Genomic DNA, 9,517 nt, shown 5'->3' on the forward strand with positions numbered 1-9,517 from the left:
TAAAACCTCCCCTGGTGCCTTAGCTTTTGTCCCGAAGAACCAAACTGGCTGAGATTTCCTTACCGACAAAGACCTGGCATAAGGCCACAACCCAGAGGGCAGTTCTAACTGCCAACGTGGCTTTCCCCTCTCAGATGTATATTCTAAAACATGAAGAGGGTGATTAAAAAGACACCCAAACCAATAGCTACTTTAAAGCAGAGCTGGGGCTGTGGTTGTAGCTTAGTTGGGCGAGTTCCTGCTAGCCTGCAGGAGGGTCTCATTTCCTCCCTTCGCTAACACTATCTGTAGTAGTCCATGCCTGTAGTCCTGGTACTGGGAGGTGGAGGCAGGAAGATGAGCTCAAAGTTACCTTTGGTAGTACAACAAAACGAAGCAAGCCTGGGATACATGAGACCTTGTCTCAAAAAGGAAAATAAGTTTCACAAGGAAAACCGGTCAGAGCTCCAGCTTTGAGGGGCCAGAGAAAGATGCAGAGCCTGCTTGAGATCCCTGTCTAGGCGGGTCCAGAGAAAGAGGGGCAGAAAACTGTCGGTCTGGGTAGCAGATTGGTCTTTAGATATTCAAGTGTTCCTGGGGATGTTATGTGTGGTCATGGGCTACACATTTTACAGATGGTCGTTTGAGGCTTAAATACTCTTTTCCCACCTTCTCTCCGCAACAGTCAATTAAGCGTTTTTCTCAGAGAGGAGTGGACCGGCTCTCACGGCTAGGCTGGAAACAATGTTGACTTCTGGGAGAGAATGTGGTCTGCCTTGTTCTCAGCTCACCAAGCAACCTGTTGACCAGCTTATAATTACTGGAACCCTGTGCTACACAACGAGTGTTCTTGGGAGTTTTAATGATCGAAGTGAGTGAACACGCTTCAAAATTTTGAAACGTGCTTGAGAAGAATAATTACCTTAAAGTGTTTCATAAATTGTTGCTAGGAGACCACACCAAGATGGGCTTTTTTTTTTTTTTTTCCACGTACAACTTGAAGTTCAACTGGCAGGAAATTTTCCCATTCAAAATGCAGATAAGCAAATGGAACGATTTAAAAAGAAAAAGTAGAAAGATAAAAAGCCACTGGCTGCTGAAGAAAATCTATCCAAACAAAGCACAGGAGGCAAAATAATGAGGACAGCAGCTAAAGATTCGCATGCCAGCGCTTACTGGTTACATGATCTTGGGTGGTCCTCTGCATGGTGTGTGTGTGTGTGCGTGTGTGTGCGTGTGTGTGTGTGTGTGTGTCGGCCTGTGTGGGTGCCTGTGTGTCTGTATATCTATGCATGTGTGTGCGTCTGTCTGCCTGTGTGTGTGTTTCTGTGCATCTATGTGTATGTGTCTGTGTGTCTATGTATGTGTCTATATATGTGCCTGTCTGTTTGCCTATATGTGTGTCTGACTGTGTGTGTGTCTGTGTGTGTGTCTGTGTATGTGTGTCTGTGTGTCAATGTGTGTGTTTGTGTGAGTATGTGTGTGTCTGTGTGCCTATGTGTGCCTGTTGTTTGTGTATGTGTCTATATGTGTTTCTGATTGTCTGTCTGTCTGCCTGTGTGTGTCTGTGTATGTGTCTATGTGTATCTATGTGAGTGTGCCTTTTGTTATGTGTGTATCTATGTGCATGTGTGTGTGAGTGTGGGTTTCTTTTCCTGATCAAACACAGCTCGAGGAAGGAAGAGTTGATTTCAGCTCACAGTTCACATCAAGTGAGGGAAGTCAAGGTAGCAGAAGCTTGACACAGCTGATGACATTCCGTCCACAGCCAGGAAGAAGACAGCAACAAGAGCTTGGCTCCATTTCTCCTCAGTCTGTGCTCTCAGCCCATGGAATGGTGCCATGCACAGTGGACAGGTCTAGATATTCCCTAACAGGTTTGTCTCATCTCCTAAGTGACTGGATCCACCCATTTCATCTTTCGAAATGGAATCTCTCTCATTGGCCTTGAGCTCACAGATCCAGTTAGGCTGAATGGCCTGTGAGGCCCAAGACTTTGCCTATCTGCCTACGCAGCACTGTGAATACAAGTGAGTGTCACTGTTCTTGGCTTTCTGCATAGTCCTGGGGATTGAGCTAGGGTCCTCAAGCTTGTTTAGCAAGCACTTTAGGGAGTGAACTGTCTTCCCAGTTCCTATTTTCATTTTCTTCTCTTTCTCATCTGAAATGGGGATATCAACAGCTTGCTAAGAATGAAGTGGGTGTCCCCAACACACAGTGCCTAAGTGTTTTAGTTACTTAATTATGTATACATATTTGTTCCAACACATCCATTTCCTGGCATTGTCTGCCCACTCTGCCTTTCCCAGAAGCTCTTGCTTGTAGGTACTTTTCTTTCTTTCTTTTTAAAGATTTTCTTTATTATTATAATAGCTAAGTACACTGTAGCTGTCTTCAGACGCACCAGAAGAGGGCATCAGATCTCATTTCGGGTGGTTGTGAGCCACCATGTGGTTGCTGGGATTTGAACTCAGGACCTTCAGAAGAACAGTCAGTGCTCTTAACCGCTGAGCCATCTCTCCAGACCCGCTTGTAGGTACTTTAATTGGGAAACAACTCCCCTAAAGCTCAAGTGAGCATTGAAAGGAAAGTCATCAAGTTACTAGACTGGAAAGTCCACCATGGGTGGGTCCAGCAAGTGAGCGCTCTGAAGGGCAGGGTAGAACCCATCTTAAACAAACACATCCTAAAATGTCCCACTAAGTCTTGGGAAATTGTAAAGTTTACCCTGTAAACAATTCACAGTTGCTCCCGGGCTTTCTGAAGTCTCTAACATATCCACAGTGTCTGGAATGGGGGCTGGGGGAACCTCAGGCAAGGATGCAGAGGACCACAGGCATGTCAGATGGGAATTAGGATGGCCTGCTGTAGCTATGTGTAAGGATGAGAGTAGGCCAAACAGTCATGGCAGAGGCAACCAAGGAAAAGTGCTGTTCTCAGAACTCAACAACACGAGAGGCATTACTAAAAAGATCTGAAGTAAAATAGAAACAGATACTCTGTAAATATTGCTGAATCTTAGGGGAGTGTGCAAGAGAAGAAAACTAGCTCCCTCAAGGTGTCTTCTAAGTTCCATACTGGCCTCCATCACACGTACAAAATAAATAAATAAAATGCAATTTAAAATTCCTAAACAGACAAAAAAAACCTGACTTCAATGACAAGTAACATTTTTATCTATACTTTCAGTCAAAAATAGTGAAGGAATTTGGTCATGGACTCCATGTTTCTGTGAGTAATGTGAATAAGCAAATTCTTGATATATGGAAACCCTTTGTTGATCAATGTTTGAGGGATCACAACATTTTCTGGAGTTTACTTATGATGTCCGGACTTTAGGCCTCAAGCAATACATTTTGAGAACTGATACATATTTGTTTTTTTAGGTTTATTTATTTACTTTGTGCATTTTGCAGAGAAGGCGGGTCTGAGCCATGGCACACACGTGTGTAGGTCAGAGGACAACTTTCAGGACTCTGCTGTCTTGTACCACGTGGGTCATCGGAATCAAATTCAGGCCATGAGGTCTGGCAGCATATGCCTTACCCGCTAAGAAATCTCACTGGCCCCTAGGTCAGTACTTGGAAATCAAATTTCTAGCACCTCTGGCTCAGTGGTAGAACACTTGTCTCAGATACATAGGTTTAATCTCTAGTACAGTTTTTTTTTTTTTAAAGGCTAGGGAGAGGAAAGGAAATTACATCCCTGTCAGGGCAAAACACTGCTCTCACTGCAAAGGAAGTTAAGAGGTTATTTTTCCTGAGACAACTCCATGGGAGCATGACCTGGGAATACAGATTTAGGTTGCTCTGGATGGGGCATGTTCCACCATGGAAGTAGTTACAGGAACTCTTGAAGCCACAGAACGAAGTCATAAATCTTATGCCTTGGTCGAGCAGCAGGAGGGTTACCAAGAAGGGAGGAAGCCTCTAATAGCAGTTTTTTCTGTCATCCATTGACATCCTCAGTCTTTATGTTAGTGGAAGCCAATGATATGCTAAATCAATACATTCAAAAAGTTCTTACCTGAACGTGGAAAAGATGTTAGGTCCTTAACAGACATTGGTCATCTTTTTTTTTTTTTCAAGACAGGGTTTCTCTGTATAGCCCTGGCTGTCCTGGAGCTCACTTTGTAGACCAGGCTGGCCTCGAACTCAGAAATCCACCTGCCTCTGCCTCCCAAGTGCTGGGATTAAAGGCGTGGGCCACCACTGCCCTGCCAGACATTGGTCATAAACAGTCCGAAGAAGGGCTAAAGATAGCCCGTGATAATTTTGGCCCTCTATCTACAATGTTCCAACTCTCCACTTCAGGAAGTTCTAAATGATTAATCAATCTGCAGAATTTCCAAAGGACGTCAGATCACAGGACTCTGAGTCGGTCAGAAGGGAAATAGTCCGGCTGGTTTCGACTTCACCGGTCATCCCTCTCCCAGCTGATATGTTCATTATCTGCATCGCCAGCGAGGCAGGCAAGGCTCTGAGTTGGCACTCTTGGCCGTGAAGAAGAAAACCGTTCTCAGCATGTCTCCTCCCCACCAGGCTGGAAGGCCTTTAACCTCACTATGCTGTCCCCCTCTACCCCTGAAAGAGTCAAAATGCTGATGTCGATGAGAGGAGGCAGGAGACTGAGGGAGCACCAGAAGATGGACACAAAGAACACTATAATCATCAGAACCTACCTCAACGGCCTCACTTCATTACCTCTCTAAAGACCCTGTCTCCAAACACATTTGCGTCCTAGGATCCCAGAAATCAGGACTTTAATGGACGAATTTGGAAAATGGCAGTTTGGTCTAACCCACCTTCCTCATTTGATTCCAGAAGATTGCTTCTTGTTCAGTTTCCTAAGCAGCTGACCACTAAAGGGACAGTGCCTGGGTAAACCCTGAGTACATGGAACTCACACTATGTGTCATGGCAATATGCCAAGCACGGCTTTCCATGCAGTTACTGTCAGTGAGAGACTCAGCTGAGGGGCTCCCTCGCATCCTAGTTCAGAGCTGGAAGAAAGATCCTTGGCGGGATGTGAGGCAGAGGAGTGACTTTTCTGCACATGTCTAGGTCCTAGTAGGCTCATAGTCGTGATGTTTTCAGAGAGGTTTCTGTTATCTCCTTCCTTCCTTCCGTGTGTGTGTGTGTGTGTGTGTGTGTGTGTGTGTGTGTGTGTGTGTGTGTGTGTGTGTTTTGAGACAGGGTTTCTCTGAGTAGCCCTGGCTCTCTCAGAACTACCTATGTAGACCAGGCTATCTTCTAACTCCCATTTACCTGCCCCTATCTCCAGAGTGCTGCCAATGGCTCTTTCTTATGTCTCCATGTTGTTGTTCTCCTCCTCCCCCAAATCTACAAACATCTTTTCCTAAAGACAAAGCAGTTTCATCATGTGTTCTCATGTCTCTGTTTTTCTTTCACTTCTTTACCTAATGTTACACAGGCTGCCCCAGCATTCACAATCCCCATCCATTTCTACTCCATTTTTCTTCTCCTAACTTTTGAAAACCACTAGTCATTTGATGTGTGTGTGTTTTTTTTAAATCCACCTAGGTTGTTTTTACTTTGTATCATGTTTTACTGGCTCCTTCTGAAAGTGCAACTTGCTGATGCAGTAGTCAGGGTAAGCTGGCTCCTGGTAGTAACAATTTAACTCCCAAATTTCAGTACCTCAACACAACAAAAGTTCATGTCTCACTCACAGTTTTGCTGGGGCTTCCATGATCTTGAGACTCTTGCCCAGGCTGTTTCCACCTTAGTGGCCTTCACAGAGTTGAAGTCTCACATTGTCAGCTCTTAAGAGCTTCAGTCATTTCTACTTCATGCCCATTGGTCAGAATTAGTCATATGTACTGCTTTACTACAAGTGGCAGAGAAATATGGATGAACATCTAAAAGTACCACGAAGAGTAAGTGGTCTGTTACAATGACATCTCTCTCCCAGTTTTCTATCTGAGACACTAACTCTGCCTTCAAGAGCAACTTTGCCCACGTCTTCTCGAAGATGTTAGCATTTACCTTGGCTTTTCCATCATCCTTCCTCTTGTCTTCTGCCTGTGAAATCATATCCTCCATCGCATCTTCAGAGACCATCTGAAGTTTATTATCTCCTGCCTGTGCTCTCCCTGGTAGAGTCCCTGGTCTACTTCAAAAGTAGTCTTCTATGGGTTGCTTCCAGGTGATGCATAGACTATTGAGATGCATAAACAGTAGTTTCCCTAACTCCTCTCCAAACAAACCCATTCCTCTGATTGTACTTCCACTCTCTGTTCCAAGTCACCAAAGTAAAAAGATACAGGGCCTTCCTCACTAACTCCTCTTTCAACCACCTTGAAATCACAAAGCCCAGGGGACCCCAGTTCATGAATGTCTATAGATAGGGCCATGTCTCTCAGCCCCAGTTACTCACATATCCTCCTTCAGGATAATACTTCCATCTTGATTTCAGTATTATCTTTTTCTTCTCTTCTTCCTCTTCCTCCTTCTTCTTCTTTTCCTCCTCCTCTTCCTCTCCCTCCTCCTCCTCCTCCTCTTCTCCCCTCCCCCATCTGTATGTGTGTGTGGCTGTATGTGCATGTGCGTGTGTGTGTGTGTGTGTGTGTGTGTGTGTGTGTGTTGTGTGTATGGCTGACTCTCTCCAATTGTTCATTCCATAATAACTTTATAAATCCACCAAATTGTTTCTATGATCCCAGACAGCTCAAAAAAAACATGCTAATCATGCAGCTATAAAACTACAGGTCTTGGACTGGAGAGATGGCTCAGCAGTTAAGAGCACTGACTACTCTTCCGAAGGTCCTGAGTCCAAATCCCAGCAACCACATGGTGGCTCACAACCATCCTTAGTGAGATCTGATTCCCTCTTCTGGGGTGTCTGAAGACAGCTACAATGTACTTACATATAATAAATAAATAAATCTTTAAAACTACAGGCCTTTCCAAACAATGTTAACATAGTGCGCAAACCAGAGTCAGAAACAGATAAGACATAGACAAGTGAATGCTTTGAGAGCTCAAAGAGTATGGCACATAAATCAGGGAGGTTTTTTTTTAATTGATGTTTATAGTGTGTGTGTGTGTGTGTGTGTGTGTGTGTGTGTGTGTGTGTGTATGTGTATTCATGTGCATGGGTGTATACCACTCAGCACAAATGTAGATCAGAAGAGAGTTTGGGGGAGTTTATTCTCACCTTCACCTCACTGAGCCACGGCTTCTCTTGTTTCTGCCCTACTGTATACTACTGGCCTGCTCATTTCTTCCAGCTTATTCGTTGTCTTCACCTCCCATCTCACTGTAAAAGTGCTGGCATTACAGATACATACTGCTGCATCTGATTTTTCCATCAGTTACAGAGATCAAATCGAGGTCATCAGGCTTGCTCAGCAAGGTTTACCTGCTGAACCAACTTCTCAGCCCTCAGGGAGGTCTTCAAATCAGAAAATAATTTTCATAATTTTCACCAGCTCTAAATTACCCCATAGTTTCCCAGTCCCTCCAAGTAAAGTCCAGACTCAAGTAGTTAACATTTGCTCTGCTTCACTTCCCCTCCAGTCTTAACCCTTCCTTTTCCTCTGCTGCTCTACTCCTCTGCCCAGAAGGCTTTCCTAACATCTTTGCAACTGTGAAGTACGTATCAGGTACCATTTCCTCCAGGAAGTGGTCCCCAGCTGTAGTTTTGTGACTGTATTCTAATGTTCTCTGCCTCAGATCAAGTGGCAGCATCTCCATCTCCTTGGAATCCCCAGAACTGGGCTAGGCACATCGTGAACTCTGAGAAATGTTCAACCCTATCGCTTCTGCCCACTCAAATCCCACAAGGAAGGAAAAATACTCTGGATGCTGATTATTCCTTGTAGCTTTGTCATCTAGCCTTTGTACATTGTTTTATTTCCATTGTTTAACCATGTTCTGAGTCACAGCTCCAAAGCCTGGGCACTACACCCATCTCAAGCACACTGGTACCCTCATCCTGCCAGTCACAGTGTTACAGAATACTCTTCCACTTTCCCTATGCCTCTCACGGCGTTCTCTACTACAGTGTGGGAGACTTGAATATAGGAGGAGAGGAGGAGGGAATGAAAGGTGAGGGAAAGGAAAGGAGAGGGAGAGAGAGGGAAACACTGAAGTGTTCCGCTTTAGTCCAGATACCAAACTCAATCTCTTCACCAATATCCACAGGACACTCACACATTGTAAACAGTTCATTGCTTCAGTGTGTTTTGTCATAGCTCTGCTATGGAGGGTTACGCTGAGCAGCAGCCATCAATCTGCCGTAGCATACGGTTGGTCTCTCCTCCTTCCATCTCTCAGCCTTCCTGCCTCTTCATCCAGGAGCCGCTGAATTCCTCTCCTCCCTCATGCAAAGCAATTTAGCAGACATACTGTCATGATGGAGAAGGCCTTTGGGACTTCACCTTTTACCCCAATGTCACATTAAAGTGTTTCAACTAATGAAATAGAGCACTTGTCTTCAGAGGGTTCTAGTGACCAACACTTTCTCTACCTCATTACTTGCAGGTCCTTGAAGTCCTGTCACTGGACTGTGGATAAATCTTGTACCTTAAGCCCCTAACAATGTGCTGACAATTAGTATGTAAGGCTTCCTCACAGGAAGTCATTCCCTGGTTGAGCATCTATCCAGTTCCACTCATGGAATCATCACAATGCCCAGAACAGTGTCTAACTCACATAAATAAACTATAATTACTATTTGAGGAATACAGAATAGTTTGAACATAATCAGTATATCTCACCAGACAGGGAAAAGGTGATCTAGCACTTGGGAAAAGGCTCTGGGTGAGAGGTCAGAGGCAAAAGGTGAGTATTCCTTAAGGAATAAAGGCAGCTTGCTATTTCTAGAACATGTTTCTATTTCTCCACGAAGTGACATCTACATTACATATCTCCTTTGTATCTTCTCACTGCAGTCTGTGTTTTGTGCCCCCTCCTAATATTCATGCATAGAAATTTGGTCCCCAATATGATGGCATTGATTGGTAAGATGAGACCTAGGAAGATGCTCCAGTGGGTAAAAACATCCTCCCAATAAACCAAGGAACCTGAGTTCAGTCACTGAACTCATGTGAAAAAAGCCACGGGCAGCGATGTGCATCAGTAGTCCTATCAGAGGTGGGAGGCAGAGATGGGAGAATTGCCTAAAAGCTCACAGGCCAGCTAGTCTGGAATATATAGAAAGGTGAACTGGACTCTCCCTAAAGTCATCCTTTAACCTCCATATGCACAGTGGCACTTGTATACATACATACATACATACATACATACATATATATATATATATATACACACACACATATGCTGGTACAAACCATCATCATCATCATGATGGGTCATTTGAATACTTCAGGTCTTTAGGACGTATAGCTCATGAGAGCTTTATGCTCATAAATGTGAGTAATGTCTTTGTAAGAGTGGTTTGAGAGCTGAGGATACAGCTCAAATGGTCGAGTGATTGCCTAACATACACAAAGCTCTGTGTTTGATTCTCCAGCACCACATAAAACCAGGCCTGGTGATGCACGTCTTTCATC

Source organism: Mastomys coucha, unplaced genomic scaffold (genome assembly GCF_008632895.1).
Source record: "Mastomys coucha isolate ucsf_1 unplaced genomic scaffold, UCSF_Mcou_1 pScaffold18, whole genome shotgun sequence".
NCBI lineage: Eukaryota > Metazoa > Chordata > Mammalia > Rodentia > Muridae > Mastomys > Mastomys coucha.